Below are 22771 nucleotides of genomic sequence, written 5' to 3'. Positions count from 1 at the left end.
AACTGCACTAAGAAAGTGCAAATCAATGTTGTAGAATTTTTCCCCCATTTAACTGCATAGATTATTTTAACACTGCTGACGAGTGATCTTGTTTCAGTGCCAGTTTTTTTGAAGTACCTAACTGTTTGGGAACTGCACAGATACACATTGAGGAAAGGAAGGCAGGAGGCTGGGAATGTCCTCTCCCACCTCATTAGAATCCTAACGCTGGGCCTGTGACTACTGCGAGCACAGGCACAATTACTTCACTTTGGGGAAATTGAGGCAGAGTTATGGGAGTGCAGACCTGTGCAATGAATACTTTGCCATCACTTCCGCTTCACTGTGTCTGGGAACTGAGTGTTCACCAGGTGCAGCAAAGAGGAAAATATCCCCTTCTGTGTCTTTCTCTTTCTCTTAGCTTAATGTGCTTTGCACCTTTATAGAACGCAAAATAAAGGCTACCACACATTTGTAATCAGTAAAGTCTCTCTCACACACACATTCTCCCTTTTTTTAAAAAAAAAGCTGAACAGAAACTTTACCTGCATAGAAATTTTGAAATTTGTCTGCCAGCTTTTCTTAAAATAATTTTGAAAAACAACTGAACAGAAACTACTAGAAGCGGAAGAAAAACATTCCACAATTACAGCTGACTAAATGCTACTGATGCATCCTTGGAAATTAAGTACATGGCATGTGCTGAGACTCCACAATCAGCCTTCAGCTTACAGAGTCACACTTCTAAGCAAAAATATCAAGTCCAAGCCCAGGCTTTTGGGAGAGGCTGAAGCTTTCAAATAAAAACTTTAGTGAAGGCTTTCAAACACACAAAATAATTCAATAAATTATTAAATATATTATTAGATATTTTAAATTTTGCTCAAAACTATCTTTGGACATTATAAATTTCAATAACTGAGGGTAAAATGGATGAATTTTTCAGAAAGCATTTTGAGTGATTTGTGGAGGAAGGACAATTCAGCACTAACTGGTAACGTGAAAATCATTAAAGGTTGGCATTGTAATTGAACATTGGAATGCTGATTAGAGTGCCACCTAATGGCATTACAGGTAATAGTTGGATGTAAGTGTTGACATTTTAACACTGGAATTCTCAATAGAAATGTTTACATGGTATTTTACAATACAGGAAGTGTGCGCCACATGCATAATTTCTAATATGCTTGTCTATATATACATATATGCACAAATATACATTTAAAAAATTGGGGGTTAAATTGGTTAATGTGGTGCGCGATTAACCTGTGACCAGTCATTGAGATGCAGGCAGCATGTAACATTCGTGCTGCCTGGTGATTTCTAAGTTTGCTGCATGCAGCCAGGCCTACCTGCACTGTTGAGTGTCTGCTCACCAGTAGGGAGCCCAGATATTGCGAGTGGCTAGCACCGCAGCCTGCAGCTCTTAAGTGGAAGGTGCACTGTGGCTGCAGCAAGTGGTGGAAGTCAATGGTGAAGTGAATTTGTGCTGCAATATAGTGACACACAGTGATGATGAGAATTCTGGAATTTTTAATGAGCAACAACTTGTTCAAAGTTTGCGGGACTCTTATATTTTCAAAATATAAGATACAGGTATGAATGGAGATTAGAAATCACACACTTAAAACACAGATGCAGGTCCCGTCCTTATGTTTACAAACTATTGAGTTCCTTCAAAACATTGAATAAAGGTTGCTCAGTACTAAACCCTCCCCCCCCACCCCATCATCAACCTACCAACAAACACTTCATCTCACCCTCACACGTTACCACTGTTGCAAGCTGCACACCCACAACTCATACATCACACACTGGCAGCTATTCAACCATGATTGCCACATCACCCAAACATCTTGCAGGACACTCACTGACACACTTCCTGCTTTCTTGCAGGAGAAGGTGGCGCATCACAGGAGGCAGCAAGTGGCAGTGGCTCCATGGAACATGAACCTGCCGTCCTCTCTCAGGATGACAGCATTCCTGTCCCACCCCTGCCATTCCACCAGTGCCCTTGCTGCTGCCTGTCAGCTAGCCAGCCCACTCCCTGTTGAGTATTGAAACTTTATTATAGGAACATAAGAACATAGGTAGGCCATTTAGCCCTTCAAGCCTGTTCCGCCATTCAATGAGATCTTGGCTGATCTGTGACCAAACCGCATGTACCCGCCTTAGGCACATATCCTTTAATATCTTTGGTTAACAAAAATCTATCAATCTCAGATTTAAAATCAACAATTGAGTTAGCATCAACTGCCGTTTGCGGAAGAGTGTTCCAAACTTCTACCACCTATATGTGTAACTTCACTCCTGAATGTCCTGACTCTAATTTTTAGGTTATATCCCCTCGTCCTAGTATTCAAGTGTTTGGAGACTTCCAAAAACAGGTACAAATGCATCAGCAGCCAGAAGCAATAATACAGCAACTAACCTGTAACTCCTGCATGATCCCTTTGAATAATGCTGGTGGGGGGTCCTCTATGCCATTTAAGACCTGTTGAGCTGAGGAGGTTAAGACAGTGCGTTGGCTGCAGCGTGGAGTTCCAAAATCGCATCCGTCCCTTTAAATCAGTGATGCACACTGATCTACCGCATAATCTCCCTACTTTACATGCTATTGGCGTTCGTTAAATGCTCATGCGCAAACGGCTTTACCAATATATCGTCTTGCGCACATCACGCCAGAAGTGCGTGTAGATGCCATTTTGGGTCCTTAGGAGTCCGCGTAGTGCCTACACAATGGGGTCTATGTGGCCCAATTTAGACCCCATTGTGTCTACACTTTCTGTTTGTCACATTTATTTCCTGCGTCATGATTTGACCACATTTGGTGTGCTGATTTTCTTATGACTGGGTTAATCCCTAGGTACTTTACTTAAATGCCTAGATACTTACAATTACTTCCTTTGCAATGCAGGCCTCCCAATTGTAAGTGCCATTGTAACATTTTTTCTCTCTGTTTCCCAGCTGAGCTGGCCCAAGCTGACCGTACCTTTCTTTGCAGGTTTACCACTCAGCCCTCACCTGACCCTGCTCCTCTTCCTGCCTCTGCCACTATAAATTTGTTACTCGTAGAGGTCAACTAAGCTGGGACCTGACAATTAATTTTTAGTGCTCACTGGGCACAGAGAAAAATATCAGGGAAGTGGGGGAGAGGGAGACTTGGGGAGAACAGTTCTGGAGAAAGAGATATAGAGGGAAAGCAATCAAGTGATGATGGTAATAAGACACTGGGGGGGATATTTGGCAACAACGATACATTGGGGCACAGAGAGACAGAGTTCAGAAGAGAGATAGGTGGAGCAGATAGGGAATGAGTGATCTCAGCGCAGGTGTAGAATCAAGAAATATACAGTAAGGAAGCAATCAGCAGGAAATAAATCAGTTTACAGACAGAATACTAATGGAAGAAAGAGATAGAGATCCAGCAGGAGAAAAAGCAGTGGACAAAGACATAAATATGAGAGAGACACGCGCACAGAAAGATCTAGGATGGGAAAAGGAGGGAGAGTGAGCAAGATCACATGGAGACACAGGTATCTTGGAAGAGACACATATGAGATAAGAGAAAAAGAGAGGATTTGGGTGGTGCAGAGAGACAGACAGAACAAGATGACGGAATGAGAGTGAGACAAGATCAGGGGATGAGCAATGCTATCGGAGATCTGTAGATTTGTGTTAGTTAAGGTTTTCAAAGGATATGGAGCAAAGGTTGGTGAATGGAGTAGTGATACAGATCAGCCATGATCTAATTGAATGGCAAAACAGGCTGGAGTGGCCTACTCCTGTTCCTATACGTATAATCCTAAGTCAAGTGTGATGAAATACTCTCCATTTGGATGCAGCTGCAACAACACTCGAAGCTCGACCAACCCAGGACAAAGCAGCCCATTTGATCAACACGTCATCCACTAGCCTAAACATCCGTCCTCTCCACCGGCATACTGTGGCTGCAGTGTGTACTATCTACAGGATGCACTGCAACAACTTACCAAGTCTTCCTCGGCAGCACCTCCCAAACCCGTGACCTCCATCACCTAGAAGGACAAAGGCAGCAGGTGCATGGGAACGTCTTCCAGGTTCCCCTCCAAGTCGCACACCATCCTGACTTGGAAATATATTGCTGTTCCTTCATCGTCGCTTGGTCAAAATCCTGGCACTCCCTACCTAACAGCATTGTGGGAGAACCTTCACCACACGGACTGCAGGAGTTCCAAGAAGGCGGCTCATCGTCACCTTCTCAAGGGCAACTGGAGATTGGAAATAAATGCCGACCTCGCCAGCGATGCCCACGTCCTGAGAATGAATAAAAAATCTCAAAGAACACAGCCTTTAACATCTCTAGCAAACCTAATACAATTAGGACTCTACCTTTTTTGTATATAGCAAAATGAAATACAGTATTATATAAACAATCTTCCAAGAGTCCCATGTAAAGTTTGGGAAGCATCTCAACTCTCAGATCTTCTCTATCTACCTATAGTATTTATTTATATGTATGGTTTGTGTGTGCTTTCATCACCTTATATGCAAATTACTTGCAACTGATTAGCTCTAATTTCATATTTAAAAAATTGCAGCACATTGCAACTGAATATATCACACCAATCAGCAAGTTGCAAACAAGAATAAGATGCATCAATCATCAAGTTTGATAATAAAGAATCAAAAATGGGCAGTTGGCAATAGATACCAATAAGAAGCAGAATGAAACATGGCACATCAAAAATGTTATGAAGCTGATTTGTGCTGCCATCTTGAATTTTCCACAACTGAAAATTTATAAGTAAAAATATTATAAGAAACTCATTAAAAAAATTAGACAAGGCTGCATAAGATGCTTATTCTTACTCAAATTGATTGTACAGTGCTATAAATCCCAGGTGAAAGAGTTGAAGCTCTATTTGAAGTATTTGGGTGGAGCTTGAATTATAGGGTTGGGCTGTGCTGGGCATTTTTTCTGTGAATGACTGCTATTCTTGTCAGTCACCATCTCCTCTTCATTTTGGTCCTGGAAAATAGTTAAATAATTTTCTCTTCTGAATCTAATGAATCATCACAGGGGTAGATTGTGACTTTGTGTGATAGTGTAAAACGGGTGATAGTAAATTGGCAGCCAGTTTTACATCTTTTACCAATTTTTATTTGGCATCTTTATATTTTGTAATGCGGTCTATGTATACTGGGAACTTGAAAACAACAATTGTTCCTATAAAGAGATTTATTTACATACTGTCGCACTTAATTATTTTCCAGCAACTAATCAAATCACTTGTATCACTGGAGGTGAAATTCAACTTTAGTGGGGTTGCAAAATGCAATGTAGAGGTAAATCGAGCGGGGTGTATAATTGCGTCCCTGCCAAAATTGAATTTCATGCCAATTGTCTCTGAGCTGATCTTCTTACAAATTTCTTTCACTGGGCATATGCAGCCCTCTCTCACTATCACACCCCAGCATCTCTGCCCTTGACTCGCCATGAGCAAAACCATGGGAGGTCTTCTAGTATAATTGAAAGTTTTGCATATCAGGCATCAAATATTTATATGCAGGATCGCATCAAATGTGCAAGGTTGCACATTAAATCTATCCATAGCACTAAGAAAAAAATCAAGCGTCATACTTTTCTGATTGGCTCAAATAAGCACTTTAACCTATAATTAATTAATGAAATAAAAATCAGCAAAGATCCCATAGAAAAGTATCGAATCACATCACTCAATTTATTTTATTAAATGGTTCCAGCAGCCATCTTGATTCCTGATCCAGCCAAACGTGTAGTAAAAACAATTAATAACAGAACAAACACAAAACTAATTCAATAATTCTCCATGAAATCATTAAAAGACAACAAAAGATATTCAGAAACAAAAGAGGAAGCAGATAAAATGAGACAAACAGGCAACAATGATACAACAAAGAGAAGATAAAGAGATATATTTTTTTCTTTTTCTCCTTTGAGCAATGCTCAGGAGATCAGTTAGTTTATTTATCTCTCTACAGGTATATAATTGTAAACAATTTTACAACACCAAGTTATAGTCCAACAAATTTATTTTAAATTCCACAAGCTTTTGGAGGCTTCCTCCTTCCTCAGGTGAACGGTGTGGAAAAATACAGGTATATAAAATGTATGCAATTTCATGGATTGATCAATTTTGCATGTCCCAATCCTTTGGTTCAGTTTTATTTTATAACCAGACCATTTGTATTGTGCAAATAATTACAAAGCATCAAAAGAAAAATGCATGAAGTACACCTTGCAACAAAAGTGCAGATTCTTAACAAAACATCTGGTACATCGCATGGTTTTAATGAGGTACAGCTGGAAACCTTAAAGAGTTAAATCCATGACCCGTAGATGTTCACCTAAACTTTAAATCTCATTTATTCGTATCACTAGCAGTAAAGTCAATCATTTATTAAATACTTTATTATTTTATGTGCCTTATTTATTTCCCCCAGTATTTTTTTCTTCCCCAGGCAACTCACTTCCTGCAGTTTAATGGGTAGGTCATGCGGCCTGTTTGCAGGACAATCACATCCCATTCTTAGTTAGGTGCCAGGAAACCTGTAAAACCAGTCGAGCAAACATTTCCCATTTAACTTTCCATCCCTTCTCTTCCCCCCACCCATTTATGGGGTGCTACCTGGCCTCTGCTTGACAACTCCCTGCAGCAATGGCTGAGGTTAGGAATTCAGCTGAGTGGGAGATGAAGCCTTTGTTCCACTATTTTTTGGCAGCTTGCATTGAGACTCTGCCATACAAGTAGTCAAGATTCTTATTGCCAACTGTAATAAACACCGAGAATGAATTAATGTCATATATTCATAGACTGCAATCAATATCAATAAAATAAAGAAAAGGGACACAAAGCCTAGCTAGTATGGCAAAGCAGCTGGGAATATCGGCAACAAATAAATGGAAATTGAAGATTAGAAATATTGCAATTTGATCATTTTGATTTGCTATTACTTGCAGAGGCACATGATCCAACATCAGAACAAAAAAGATGTAAAACCATGTGCGTTAACACTATTCATGAGGTTGCTCCTCAGCTTTTGTATTTTCTGATGCACTTACTCTTTAAATTCTTCAAGCAGTATTATCCAGGCAGTTCTTAAGCTTTTTACTTTGCTTTCAGTGCACGGACTCAACTGGAGAGTAAAATACTTTACAACTGGCAAAATGTCAATTCTTCAGAATGAATCAACGACCAAGGGTTTCTCACGTATTTAGAAGGGTTGTTTGGGAAATGTCACCAGTATTCAAAAGATGTGTCTCAGGGAGGCTGAGTTACCGTTTTTTTTGAACAATCTGGACTGTACCACTGCGCATAGATCCAAATCTTGATGTGATCCTTTTGACATTCATTGATCCAACTTTTAATATTGTCACTTTAACACCATATCAGATTTTACTCACACGTTAACAGCTGGCACATGCTGCTGGCCTACCCTCCCCCTGGGAAACTTGATCCACTGCTCACTTAATTATTTGTGAAGTATTACTGTTGCAATATTTTCTTAGTAATTCAAATGCAGTACACGCTAACATACAGTTTTTAATCCATCAACTGTATTGATTTTTCTGTGGCAGTAACTTAAGCCTTCTTTATACTAACTTATACAAAATTAAAATTAGATGAAACACATAACACTTACAAATAATTATGAAAAATCTATTTGATTTACATTTACTTTATACTTAGGATGTTGTGGTATTGCAGTTTGTTGATGCTCCAGCTATTAATTGGTACAATCCGTCATCAGGTCTGTGATTCCTGACACTGGGGGAAAAATTGCTCTGGTTATTATGTGTAGCAACAACAAACACATTGGGGTAAATTTTCAACTTCACTTCCTGGGTGGTAATCTTGTGGAGCAGATTTCCTGCCTATTTTAGAATCCGTGCGATTTTCATTCCATTGAAATGAATGGGATGAAAATTGGACGGGTTCTATAACAGGTGGGCGATCTGCTCGGCCAGATTACCACCCAGGTGATGAAGGCAAAAAATTACACCATTCTTTCTGAGTGCATTTACAATGTCACTACACATAGCAACCAGAGCAATTCATCCCAATGATGAATTCCCAATCTCGATTCCAGCACCAAGTGAGGTACCAAATGAATACCAAAGGGTAAAATCAGAGGACCAGTCTTTCAGTGTCAGTCTCATGTAGCTTCTAGCGGTTGCTTCAAAAGTGACTGACAGAAGCCTTGGGAAAGGTTTGCCTGGCTGCGTCCTTGACCAAGGATATGTGCCGCAAAGACATCTAAAGAAGGGCAACAAATAAAATAACTTAAAAGTGTGAACAAAACGAGACCCTCAGGATCTAAAACCTGTGAGTAGCCAAAAATTTTCATTATTTTTTTAGTTCATATATATCCTTATTGGACTTACTTTTTCTTGATCCAAGACCATGAATTCAGAAGACACCATTAATCTGTCTTTCAAAATAAAAAGTTCCAAACCGTGATTTTAATGTGAATAACATTATACTTTGACAGTTATATTAGAAGAGGATTTTTTTGTAAGTTGGTTAAAAAAAATTGTAATCTAAGCCTATCGTATATTAGACAAACGCGACAACTGTAGGCAAGATGAAAAAACAGGGCATTTGAGCAAGTGAACCAATAACACCAGGCTTCATTACAATGTTTGCTTAAACAGTACTGCCTGTGAACTTACTGCTATTGCAAGCATGACCTGGCTTTCTGTTAATTAAAGAATGTGAAGACAAATAATCACAATCAGGATGTGGATAGTAATCTTGCAGTACACTGAAAAGGCATGCCATTTAATTAAACTCCCCCACACAAGTGCTCTCTTCATTCAGTGAAATCATCAGGCGTACTCTGTTTGTTATCATAGCATTGGAGATGAAAAGCATATTATTACCAAATTGCTTAACTTTAGCCTTAGAAGTGAGGAAAGTAAATACTGTGGGTTAGCATACCCAAAGTTAAAACACAATCATATGCCTGTCAGGGTTGGAGTTTGTGAACTCTTCATTACACAGTCCAAACCATCTGAAAAAGATTGAGGTGAGGATAGCCAGTGTTTGAAACATTTTGGCAAGATTACAGAGAATTTGAGAGGGCCAGTGGTTTCCATCATTCTTCCCAGTCAGGTTTAGGGAAAAGAAACAAAACTGTATCAGAAAGATGTGGTCGCTGAATGCTGGTCTAGCTGTGTGCAAAGTTTTTGACTTGATGGAGCCAATGTTTACCCTAATATATTTGCATTAGTTAAATATTACCTTAAGTATTATAACCTGCATACTTTTTATTTTAAAAATCTGTATTTTGGGGACTTGAACACTACATGATGCAATAATTATGAAATTAATCATACTCCAGTTCTGTGTAAATTAGAACAAAACATTACAAACAGCTCCTCTGATGAATGGGCCATCTGTGTCCAGGAAGGTCCTAGGTTTAATCAGTTTGTCAGTCTGAGTCAGGTCAGCAGTGAGAGCCCTCAAATGGCTTCAGTGACACCACATTAAATAGAGGACAAAAATCAGCCATAGTTCCTACTCCTGATCACTAGCCAGTGACCTCTGCTTAAAAGTGCACAGGTGAGGATAGAACGAGCTTAACTGTGATGTTTCCCCCATAGTCAAATAGCTTACTAACACTTAAGAACTAGGCTCAAACAATGGCAGCTTGGGCAAGGTTATTGGAAGTCTATCATACCCCAGTATGAGCGCACACCATCAGGAGAGGAGGGAAATTGGAAAATAAAAGCTAATAGCTTTAGAAAACATTACCTGCTTTTGTATTGCTCAATTGCTATGTTAACGTTGCCAGCTACCAACATCCAGCTGGCAGCAACATCAAATTTAATTTGCCAGATCCATTATGACATTTTTACGTGTCTTTCTGGCTGCCTGTCTTAGCAGATATGGCATGTTTACTTTTGTTTTGCCACCAAATGTGCAAGTACTGCACATCAGGAGCCAGTGTTAGGTGAAACATAAAAGCAGTTCTTGATTGCTCCTGAAGTTAATTTAGCTACATTACTCTAACTCTGACTTATGTGACAGAAATGGACACTTCGAGGTAAATTTTAGCATGAAGCCGGGAAAGGAGCAGGGGGGAGGGGAAGGGAAGGTTTTCCGGTGCGAAACCCGGAAGGTAAGGGGGCGGGTCACAATCCCCAATCAATTTCACTTCCGAGTTTCGTGCCCAGCAGCCAGCCTGATTGAAAGAAGGCCTGCTGCAGCAGACTGCAGCTGGGGATCGGAGAGAGGGAGGAAGGGAGGGAGGGAGGGAGGGATCATGGGCTGGGGAGGGGATCGGGAGGCTGGGGAGAGGATCGGGAGGCTGGGGAGAGGATCGGGAGGCTGGGGAGAGGATCGGGAGGCTGGGGAGAGGATCGGGAGGCTGGGGAGAGGATCGGGAGGCTGGGGAGAGGATCAGGGGGTCGGGGAGAAGATTGGGGGGGTTTGGAAGAAGATTGGATGGACCAGGAATTGGAGATTGGACGTCGCTGGAAGTCGGGCAAAGAGTCGAAGGTAGTTAGGGTTCCGCCATCAGGGGGTTTGAGTGGGGTGGGGTGGGGGGTGGGGGGGAGAAACGGACAGCCAATCACGGGTTTCCTAGTCGGCCAGGTGAGCTTGTTGGGCCTGGATGAAGCACTCCTGCTCCTCCGGGCCCACAAGCAGTGCAATAAAGACACTCACCTCGTGGATCCGGCCCTTCCCACCTGCTTTCACCTGATGTAATTGGAAAGCAATGGGAAACCCGAACAGATAAGGTTAAATTCATTTAAGTTTTCCAATACACAAAATTTCAATGTACCTCAAGTATTTCAATGTGGCTTTTTGCCCTTTTAATTGGCCCACCGGCTTTAAGTGGGGGCGGGACTTCTTGGTGTCTGCTGTCCACACGCATCCAAACCTGCCTGGGTTAAACCCAGAATTGGGAGCCGCGATGTGGTCCCGCTCCAAAAAGATGTTATTTTAACCTCCCACCAGCCCTCAACCCACCTATTCTTGAGGGTTAAAATTTACCTCCTCATTGTTGTTTACCTATGGAAGGTAAACTGGTGCTTCTGCCTAACAACTATCTCCAAATGTGAATGCACAAGCCTATTTACTCAGCAAACGTAATTTGTTGTGATAATTGATTACAAGATGATAACTTTTTCTGACTCTGAAGTCTCTTTCCATTTAAACTTTAGGGAGTTTGAATTGCTCGAATGTTTGAAGGTGCTGGAACTACTTCAAACAATGAGAGATTAAAGAACTTTGTTGTAAGATCTTAGCTGTGTGGGTATGTGTGTGAGGAACACAGAGGCCATTTCAGGACTGAATGGTTAAGATGACAAACAAAGTTTAAAGTAACTGGTTCGCAATTCACTCAACCTCAACAAATATCATTATGATTGGTAAAGGCAAAGTAAAAAAATTAGGTCATCAACAGACATGTTTCAGAGTGTTATATTAATGGTACCTTTTGTTGGCTTTGCTCTAAATTGGGCTTCACTTTTCTGTATGAAAGTATTTGTTATTTAGCTAATGAAACAATTCTGAAAGAACTAATCTTGAACATGATTAATGTTAGTAAGATTTTATTTTTGGAATAGGCATGGCTTCAAAGAAAAACAGCAGGAGTTTGCTCAACATATCCAAATATGATTTAATTAAACATTTCTTTGTTAGATAGACTTGGCTTTAAATTTAAAAAAATGGTGGGATTCTGATTCCAAATTCCATTGGCCTCACTCGCACACAATCAGTCCATAGACAAACACTTTCCAGCAAGTGACATTTGTTAGAAATTAGGATCAGGAAATCTGGTTGATTTTTTTGCCTCCCTATCTTGGGACAGTGCGGCCAATTATAGTGCTCTTGTTGCTGCCTAGCTAAGATCAGCTAGTTTAACATAAAACAGGGATTTTACTGTGGACCTTACTGCTTTCTCTGGCTCAATACCAAGCAGTACTGTATGAATATGTTGCTTATTTCTGATGTACATCAAGTCATATGTAAGTGTCTGACGTTTTTTTTTTAAAAAAGGATTTTCCCACCAGTTTTCTACCTTTCCTAAAGGTATTGATTCTTAGTGGGGTCCAGTGACCCAGTGATATCCAGTATTAAAAAAAACATTTGTATTCAGCATATGGGCAATATTGGCAAGGCAACATTGCCCAGAGACGGTGATGGTGGAACTTCTTGAGTTTGTGGGCCACTACAGAGGGCATTAAGAGTCAAAAATGTAGTGTGGGACTGGAGTCACATTTAGATCAGGCTGCATAGGGGCGGCAAGTTCCCTCTCCTAGCTAAGATCAGCTAGCTTAACATAGAACAGTGAACCAATGGAGTTTTTACAACAAAACAGCAGCTTTTATGGCCAGTAAGAGGTGCTCTTCTGAGGTAATTGCTAGTCTGTATTGTTGGGGCAGAGTAGACAGAACTTTAGTTACTTTATCTAGTTAGAAAGATAAGAAAAAAGGATTTGCATTTTAATAGCGTCTTTCACAACCTCAGGATATCCCAAAGTACTTCACAGCCAATAAATTACTTAATTGTGCTATTCCTGATCTGAAGTGCTTGATGCTGATAGAGAGTACCTGAACTGGAAAGAGTTCCATTCCTCAACGCTAAGCATCCCTTTATTTTGAGAGACCAGGATGGTTGGTCTGGGAAATATCGCACATGACATAGGCAAAACCTCAGAATTTATCCTGTAAGGTATGGGACAAAAACCAGGCTATTCCTTGCTATCTGGTTTATTTAGAATCATAGAATCATAGAGGTTTACAACATGGAAACAGGCCCTTCGGCCCAACATGTCCATGTCGCCCAGTTTATACCACTAAGCTAGTCCCAATTGCCTGCACTTGGCCCATATCCCTCTATACCCATCTTACCCATGTAACTGTCCAAATGCTTTTTAAAAGACAAAATTGTACCCGCCTCTACTACTGCCTCTGGCAGCTCGTTCCAGACACTCACCACCCTTTGAGTGAAAAAATTGTCCCTCTGGACCCTTTTGTATCTCTCCCCTCTCACCTTAAATCTATGTCCCCTCGTTATAGACTCCCCTACCTTTGGGAGAAGATTTTGACTATCTACCTTATCTATGCCCCTCATTATTTTATAGACTTCTATAAGATCACCCCGAAACCTCCTACTCTCCAGGGAGAAAAGTCTCAGCCTATCCAACCTCTCCCTATAAGTCAAACCATCAAGCCCCGGTAGCATCCTAGTAAATCTTTTCTGCACTCTTTCTAGTTTAATAATATCCTTTCTATAATAGGGTGACCAGAACTGTGCACAGTATTCCAAGTGTGGCCTAACTAATGTCTTGTACAACTTCAACAAGACATCCCAACTCCTGCATTCAATGTTCTGACCAATGAAACCAAGCATGCCGAATGCCTTCTTCACCACCCTATCCACCTGTGACTCCACTTTCAAGGAGCTATGAACCTGTACTCCTAGATCTCTTTGTTCTATAACTCTCCCCAACGCCCTACCATTAACGGAGTAGGTCCTGGCCCGATTTGATCTACCAAAATGCATCACCTCACATTTATCTAAATTAAACTCCATCTGCCATTCATCGGCCCACTGGCCCAATTTATCAAGATCCCGTTGCAATCCTAGATAACCTTCTTCACTGTCCACAATGCCACCAATCTTGGTGTCATCTGCAAACTTACTAACCATGCCTCCTAAATTCTCATCCAAATCATTAATATAAATAACAAATAACAGCGGACCCAGCACCAATTTTGTATCCAATTGGCTACCTCACCTTATTTAAATATTTAAATTAACCATTAGCAAGAATAAGGGATTGTTTGCTTCAACTCAGGCTTCCTGATCAAGTGAAGTTGGCCGTAGACATCCAGCTCAGGGTAGGAAGCTTGAATTGGAGGATTTTCTTTATAAAAGTAAGTACTGCCCCCCCATCATGGAGAAATGCTTGGCTTTTTTTAAGTCAAAGGGGTGTTCTATCTAATTGGCTCCAAAACTACTCCAAAATGAAATGTGGGAAATCAGGAACAGGTGGTAATTTCAACCAATCTAATGAAACAACCACAGGAACATTAACCCTGCAGTTATTAAGTGGAAACAATTGCAGGGGTGATGCCCACTTACTCTCTAGTGCAAATCGGGTAGTAACCCCCACTCCAAAGCACAATGCCAAAGTATCTTGTATGTTTTTGACTTATGAGCCTTCAACATAGTCTGACTCTATTTGAATTTTATTCCTCTTGATGGGAGGGATGGAAGTAGACGAGGAGATGTTGGAAGAAGTCTGCTTTAGTGTAAACAATTGCAAAATAATTTGGAATAGATTTTATACTGCTTTTTCAAATTATGCATTAATTGTGGATGTACATCTATGTCAGAATGTGTCTGGAACAAAATTCTCAGAAGCCAGTATTTTGTGGAATGCATATGTTACTTGTGAGAGGATTAACAGCTGGAATAAGTTTACTAGATTTGTGAGTCTGAAGTCAATAGAAAGGAAAATGGGGAGAGGTGTACAAATGCTGGCTGATCTGACATCGCCTGCTTTGCACTATTATCCCCCCCCGCCAACATGTTCATTTGCTGTCTGTGAAATAAAGCAGCTTAACAATTTGTATCTGGCCTCAGTTCTCCAAGTGTTTTGTTGTTCTGCCTTCTAAAAGGAAGAAGCATATGTGAGAACATGTGCAAAAGATGTGATATACAGTTCATATATCAAGAGGGGTGCATTGTTCCATTTCCTAGATTACACTCTCATATAAGATAGTGGGCAGTATGGATCCTCTCCAGAATGTAAGGGATGTGGGATCTGATTACAGGAATGATTGACGCCACTGAATCTGAGAAGGTATTTGCGACAGACCTCCAAATTTGTAACAGATGGAGTGATGTGGGATTTGTCTGCATTTATGGAGGTGCGATGCTTATGTTAATCGGGTGAGGGCAGTAATGCCCTGTGGTCAAGTAGCCTACTAAGTTAGTTTTACCTTATTTTCTAGACAATTCTTCCTTGCACATACTAAGGAGTAGTTTAAAAAAAAATCAAACATATGATGATTCACACAGTAGTATGAGACTTGACTGCTTTCCACAGCCGCAGTTCTTCTGGGTAGTACAACCAGTACTGTGGTTTAAAGTTATGGTTTATCTATCAGAAGATAACAAAGTGTTTCACTGATTAAGAGTCTGCAAATGGGGGGAAAAAATGGAATATTTTTGTTGTCAGTTGGCCAGCTCTGTAATAATAATAACACACCAATCTCACACCTTCCTCAAAAGCAGGCTACAAAGTTGACTGTAGTGCAAAGAAAATATGAAGCGAGCATGAGATATAAAGAATGCACGAATGAGGAAAGCATAAACACACATGGACATCCACCAATATCTAGACAATCAAAAAAATGGTCTTAAGACATTTTCACTCATATGTCAAAAAAATTGCGCACAATTGATATCACTTTACAGTAATACGAATTGACTATATGTCTCAATCCACATTTCTTAGTAAATACGCAAAACGGACACAATGGGGGACATTTTAACCCCCAAGAACAGGTGGGTTGAGGGCGGGAAGTTAAAATAATAGATTTTACCAGTGCGACTGCAACCCGGCTCTAATGCGCCCATTTCCGAGTTTAACAGAGGCGCGTTTGGATGCGTGCAAGTAACCTTCTTGCCGGAGGCAGCTCCATAAATAGTGCAGGCAGGCTGGTACTTATGGGAGCAATTTACCTCATTATGAGATGTTAAGTACGTGTTTTTAAATTGAATTTAAGAGACCTTCAAATTTAACGCCTCCAGCATGGGTTTCCCGGGGCTCGTGAATCTCGCCAGTGAAACGGAGGCGAGAAGGGCCTGATCCATGAGGTAAATGCCTTTATTGCACTGCCTGTGGGCCAGAAGCAGCAGGATTGCTTCCCCACGGCTCACCAAGGTTACCTTTTAAAGACTCTGCAATCGGCCAATGCCCCCCCTCCCCCAACAATGTCCGACATCCCTCCCCCCAACAATACAAACCCCAAAGACTCCGATCTCTCCTAGGCTGCTTTCCCGCTCAAAAGGCAGCCTGCCTGTGACTCTGGCTGGCTGCTGGGCACAAAACCTGTTGCAAATTTTTTAAAGACGTCCTATGTCAAAATCGTCACATGTGGGAAAACATTACTTCTGGGTTTCCTGTCCGAAAATCCCCCCAACTCCCCACACTCCCAGCCCGCTTTCTTCCCTGCTCCGAGTTTGTATCCAGGCCAATTTGTACTTGCATTTTTATAGCAAATTTACCTCTTTTTAAAAAAATGTCTCCCATTTAAAAAAGTTTGTTTTCCTCTCAGGCCTCCTGTTGGAAAGCAGTCCTATTCTTGACTAATCACAAGTTCAAGAGCCACCCAATGTGACCTGCCCTCCCCTCCGCCCCTAATGAACTGTTTGGTCTCTAACTCCCCAACAAATGAACTTGCCACTTTATGCTAATGACCCTTACTGTAAACAAATTATATTAGTAAATCACTACATTAATGTGTACAAGGCCAAAATTTGATAACTGTGTACAGATGCACATCAAGGGGTCAAAGCACAAATTGATGCCATTATGTGAACAATTGAGGCCACAGAGAGTAAGATGAACCCTTTAGCACTTTAAAACACAATAATTAGGTGTATGTGTCCGGAGGCCTAGAGACAATGGGGGTGAAATTTGTCTTGGACGTTAGTATGAAACTGGCAATAGTAGAGTGAGATGGGCTGCCAATGAATGCACTGTTACCCATTTGGGGCTACAGCCCAAGATGGATTTTGCCCCCAATATTCTTACTTGAAAGGTGCTGCACAGAATATGATCTTACATGCTGAAATGATTCTAGAATACTTTATTTACCATTGACATGCAATATCTCCTATAGCGTGGCTAAACCACATTGTATCACATTTAGACTTATTACAATGAAGTATATATAACTTTTAATTGGTGAGTAAATAATGTACAGACAAGGTTAGGTCAGGCACTAATTAAAGTGTGGTATGTCTGCTCGTTAGCAGCATGCCACAATTCTAATTAAAGGGACAGCACTCTTAAATTAACAAAATCAAAAAAAGTAGTTCTGGACTGCATTATTAGTCACATACCTCGGCCTTTAAAATAAATACAATTATATCTATATGGGAAAAGCTGATTGTATCATTGAAGTGATGCCTTCTGGTTAACTAATACTTTTTGCAACTATTGATACAAGGTTTCGAAGAAGATATTAACGGCCATCATGGGCCCGAAATCGCGCAGAGTGGTGAGGCAACGCTCACCGCAGCTCCAGCGAATTTAATTAATGAAAATACTGCAGGCTCTGTGGCATCCAATTGCTTGAATTTGAACTAAACATACTGTTTGGTGGCGTAATTAGTTACTTTCCAGTTGGGCAGATAAGCAAGTTGGCGCTTTTTCAATGATTTCTCTGATTTTAGCGTGAGATGTCCCTTTAATTCGAACCACTAGGAGCAAGTTTACGATTTCCGCGTTTCACTGTGCATGTGCAAACACGGGACCTTGCTCCTTCAATTCACCACTAAACACTGAAAGCGCTGTTGAGCTCCTCTGTTATTTCGAGAGCGATTTCTGGCCCCTTATGTTTTAGTAATAAACTGTAAATTATTTCCCAATAAACATGTGGTGATTCATTAATCTTGTTTTGTGAATGTATTCAGGCATCAAAGATATGAAGCATTCTGACAGCTGGCCTCTGCACTGGAGGTAGCTGCTAGCACAAAAGCTAACCAAACTGAATAAACCTGCTGTATAAAACTGAAGAAAGAAAGGCTTGTATTTATGGAATGCCTTCTACGACCTCAGGACATCCCAAAGTGCTTTACAGCCAATTAAGTACTTTTTTTTTTGAAGTGTAGTCACTGTTGTCATGTCAGAAACGTGGCAGACAATTTGCGCACAGCAAGGTCCCACAAAAAGCAATGTGATAATGACAGCTAAAATGCATTTTAGTCATTTTGGTTGAGGGAGAAATATTGACCAGGACACCAGGAAGAACTCCTCTGCTCTTCCTCGAAATAATACCATGGGATCTTTTACGTCCACCTGAGAGGGCAGTTGGGGCCTCGGTTTAACATCTCATCTGAAAGACGACACCTCCAACAGTACAGTACTCTCTCAGTACTGCACTGGAGTGTCAGCCTTTTGTGCTCAAGCAGTGGGTCGATTTTAAACCTGAGCCGGCTTTGGGTGGGTGGGGATGGGGGGGGATGGGCGGTGCAAGTGTAGAACGCACTCGATGGCCTAAGTTTCAGGCCTGGTTTTTTTTATCTCTTACGCTGCTTTTAAATCCTCCAATCAACTTCCCGCTCGGAACAGAGGGTTGTAGAGAAGAGGCAGGGAGGGGGTTGCAGGAAGGGATGCGAACGGAGCCCAGGACAGGAGAGGCTGCGACTTTCCTTAATAGGGTCCGCAGAAGCACTCCTGCTCCTCCTGGCCTCACAAAATAAATTTTTTCACTTCCCTGGGGGGCCTCTTCATCCTTCCCACCAGCTGCCAACCTGATTCAGCCTGGCGGGGAAACTGAATCGGCTTCCTCCGCACAGGTCCCAGTTAAAAGTGCCAACGGGTTCCTATTAATGTCATAGGAACCCAATTAGCATCTATGCATGAGGCTCCCGCCAAAATCACCGGCATTAATATCAGAGGTCAGCGGCAACGGGCGGGAAATGGAGCTGCTCAAGTTTAGCTTCCTGCCCGCTCCGTTCCTGCCCAGCATCGAGAGTTAAAATTACCCCAGTGTACACTGCAAACAGCAACTCCTACCAGAGAATTATTTCAAGGTTGTAATCTAAATTTGAGATTCAAATGACAAAAACCACAAGTGAAGCTGCTTTGGTTTCTGATGTCATCTGAACCCCCGAACTACATTGCTGCCTTGTAATCATTCCCAGGTACTAACTATTCTTTATTTAAAACACTCTGGCATGCAGCCTGTGTAGGAATTGCCTGCATATGAAGAGGTCTTTGAGGATTAAGCAGGGAATGGGTTATTTAAAAATAATTTTCAGTAAAGAAACATCCTTATATATTATCCCTCTCATATGCAGATTGTCATGTTGAGCACAACTCAAAACACCCTTGTTACACAAAAATAGAGTCCAGAGATAAAAAAACATACATTCTAAGGTGGACAGTAACAAATCCCATGAGGTTTAAATAATTTTTCTAGAAAATAATGAACTAAACAGCGACTGTTAGATCAGGCATCAAGTTATTCAACCCTGGGCCAGTGGTGTTCAATGGGTGTCAGGCAGTCCCTGAAAATAAGGACACACTCTTAGGCATGTGTACTTCTTTTATGACACACCAGGGAATACTGAGCATTTTAAATTATCAAGTAAAGATCTGTGAATACGTGATCTGTGTTCTCTTTTCCATGTCCATTTCACCTCCTCCTCATTCACTGTAACATTAATTGAACCAACGACTTGGGAGAGGTCTTTGCCTCACCCGACCTCTCAATTCTTTGTTCTTTATTGAACATCACCATGTTACGTTATTTCACTACTTCTCATATCCATAGCAATTTAGTTTCATTACAAAGCAAGTATGCTCTAAACCGTAAGTCTGTCTTTTCCACTCCTGTATTATCTATCAAGAGATCTATCCACACTTTCATGTTGGGATGGGTCCTATTCTTCCATTGCTGCAAATGTAAGGAGTTTACACCAGGTTATAGTCCAACAGCTTTGAACTATAAAGCTGTTGAACTATAACCTGGTGTTGTAAGACTCCTTACATTTATCCACCCCAGTCCATCACCGGCATCTCCACTCTATTGCTGCAGACTTTTTACCAGGACAAAGCTAAGGAACAGCCTCCAGAACTACCTATGCTTATGGAAAGTGTATAGTAACAATTTACAGCAGCAATCATGTGACATCTGATTGGGTAAGCATGGCATGTTGCTTCATAAAATAAAATATAAAGTGGTGACTCCAGTTACTGGGCTACAGAAACATTTTGTGAGAATCAGAAAGATGATGTTAAAGGTATAACATCCTTTGTTGTTTGTTTGAATAAAATTAAGGAAAAATGGGCTGTATTCAGTAGAATACCAACCTCATGAATGCATGTGTGTCTTTTCTATTCCACAAGAACTACAGCTTCTAAAGTTAATTGTGCACCATGTTTTGAGATATGATTAATCACTATCCAAACAATCAAAAGATGAATTTGGATTGATCAGTCTTCAGGTGAAACTTTGAACAGACTATTTTAAAGCAGGGCTAGTGTAAAAAAAACAGAAGCTGCACTGTTTTTAGAAACCTAAGGCAGTCCAGTAAATTGCCTTTTTTTGGTGGATCTTTATGCTTATCATAATTATGGAATGGTACACTTTCCATTCAAGTAAACAACTTGCATTTATATAGCGCCTTGAACGTAGTAAAATGTCCTAAGGCGCTTTAGAGGAGCGATTACCAAACAAAATTTGACACTGAGCCACATAAGGAGACACTAGAGCAGGGGTGACCAAAAGCTTCGTCAAAGAGGTAGGTTTTAAGGATCATCTTAAAGGAGGAGAGAGAGGTAGAGAGACAAGAGGTTTGGGGAGGGAATTCCAGAGCTTAGAGCCTAGGCATCTGAAAATACGGCCGCCAATGGTGGAGCGATTAAAATTGGGAATGCTCAAGATTCAAGAATTGGAGGAGTGCAGAAATCTCGGAGGGGTGTAGGGCTGGAGGAGGTTACAGAGATAGGGAAGGTTGAGGCTATGGAGGGATTTGAAAACAAGGATGAGAATTTTAAAATCAAGGCTTTCCCGGATGGGGAACAAATGTAGTTCAGCGAACACCGGTGTGATGGGATACCTAGTAGAACATCAAACACCTCAGGTCAGGCATACCATGTTTAGATACAAAATAAGATTCCCTCTAATCTTTCCCAACCTACTGCCTACCAGCGTGACATTGGTCCATTTTCCACACCAGTTTTCCTGTGGCCTGTCTGAGTGGGATTGCCAATTAGTGCCAATTTCATGCCAAATTAAGCACATTTTGTGCTGAGGAGCTAAATCCATTAGGGACTTGATTGAGAATGTCCAGAATCATTTCAAGCAGGGCTGTTACAGCCAGTAGACAGAGAAAACTTTCATTCCATTAACCTGTGCTGGATTGAAACCCTTTTTGACTTACAGTGGTTTCATAAATCAGTGGAAAATACCAATCCGATACTGGTTTGACTGCAGTTATACTGTAATTCTTGATTGTTGACATTTCTTGCAGCATTCTAAAATATATAGTACAATTGCACAGTAAGATGATTTCTTGATACCTCTATTGCTATATTGTTTTATATTTCAGAAAGCAACTGTTATCATTGCGCTACAAACTCTCCACAGCAACAAAACATTTAAATCACCAGCAAAACCAAATTTCATTATCATGTTTTTATTTTAAAGTGATCAAAGAGTTCTCTCTGATGGCTGAGTTGATAAATACACCGCCTGGTGTGGTACTAAGCAATACAGACTAGGAACATCTTAGGTCCAATTTTGATCTGTACTGAGTTAACTGATTTCAGCTGGGATAACAGCAGGAATCCCATAATTGGCCACAGTTTCCCTGGGCTAGGGAAGGGGAAAAAAATAAATCAACCTGTGTTCTCACTTCCTCCGCACGTGTGGGTGTTGGGCTTAGCTGTGATAGCACCCTTGGTTACAATGGAATATCTTGCTTGATACTTATTGTTCAGGCTCATGTGCAGAATGTCCACTTGGGTGAGGTACCAGGGTGTTGTTAGCATCTATGGGACTGTACCCCAGCATGCTTTCAGGACAGGAGGGCAGAAAGTTGGAGAGAGGAAGGGAAATATGAAACATGATCACAAAAGCTGCTGCCTTAAGTATGACCATCATGTGTGCATCTTGTTTAAATATACTTCAAAAATGTATAAAAATGAAATGATATTTATAAGATGTGACAAGCATCTGCACAGTACCTTTTAGTACTTAAAACAGAAACTGCAATATCTCTGCTTTTGATTATCAAATTTACTTATAATTATATAAGTATTTCAGAGACACGGATTTTCAACATTTTGTTTAAAAAACAAAATGATTGGATTCTACTGATGTGACATGAAGGGCTTCAGCATAACATTTGTTAAGAAGTATTTCAAATAACACATCTGCTTGCTGTGGTCCATCTTAAATATTTATTTCAACACTGTATACTTCAAGCAAAGTGATTTACATTTTGGCAGACATTTAATGCTTTATTTAATATATAAGTATGAACGCTGGCGAGGCATATAAAATGAGGAGAAAACCAGCAAGAGATGTTGAAAGGCTGCGTGAAGTATTTGTCACATTGTTCAGGGCAGCTTTTTGATGTACTTTCTTGTTTCAGCTCCTCCATCTGTTGCTTTCAATATCAAGAAGACAAAACTGTTCATCCATTCAGTTGATGGAAGGAATGTGTTTACAAGCACTCTCAGAAAAGCTCGAGTGATTTTGGAGAGGTTTCAATCAGCAGGTAAAGGTCATTTCCTGTGGAGACCATTGAATTTAAACCAGCCTGACACTGACCAAGGCAATGGTGGTCAAACATTTTTTTAAAAAAAGGCACAGGATGTTGTCAGACTTTTCCAGTCAGTGACAAATCTTTGCAACATGTTAAGAGGCATTGCTGCTTTCAATAGCTGCCACATAGCAGGTGACTAAAGCCACCTGCCCTCGCCTCCATCTACTGTATAAACAAGTAAGAAGATCTGAGAGGAGAATTTCACAAAGATCAAAGCTTGGGATAATCCATCTGGA

At 40.8% G+C, this 22771-nt stretch overlaps 1 long non-coding RNA gene across 1 annotated transcript in view; it reads right to left on the bottom strand.

Moving 5' to 3' along the window:
* Window positions 1-7959: 7959 nt before the first annotated feature.
* LOC137334964 (uncharacterized) overlaps window positions 7960-22771 on the bottom strand; it is a 34318-nt gene continuing 19506 nt past the window's right edge. Inside the window, exon 3 of the long non-coding RNA XR_010966282.1 lies at window positions 7960-8258. This is a non-coding gene — a long non-coding RNA (uncharacterized lncRNA). The remainder of the gene's footprint in view (window positions 8259-22771) is intronic.

Source organism: Heptranchias perlo, chromosome 18, assembly GCF_035084215.1.
Source record: "Heptranchias perlo isolate sHepPer1 chromosome 18, sHepPer1.hap1, whole genome shotgun sequence".
NCBI lineage: Eukaryota > Metazoa > Chordata > Chondrichthyes > Hexanchiformes > Hexanchidae > Heptranchias > Heptranchias perlo.
The sequence above is the reverse complement of the archived record's forward strand: the minus strand, read 5'-3'. Positions and strand labels throughout refer to the sequence as shown.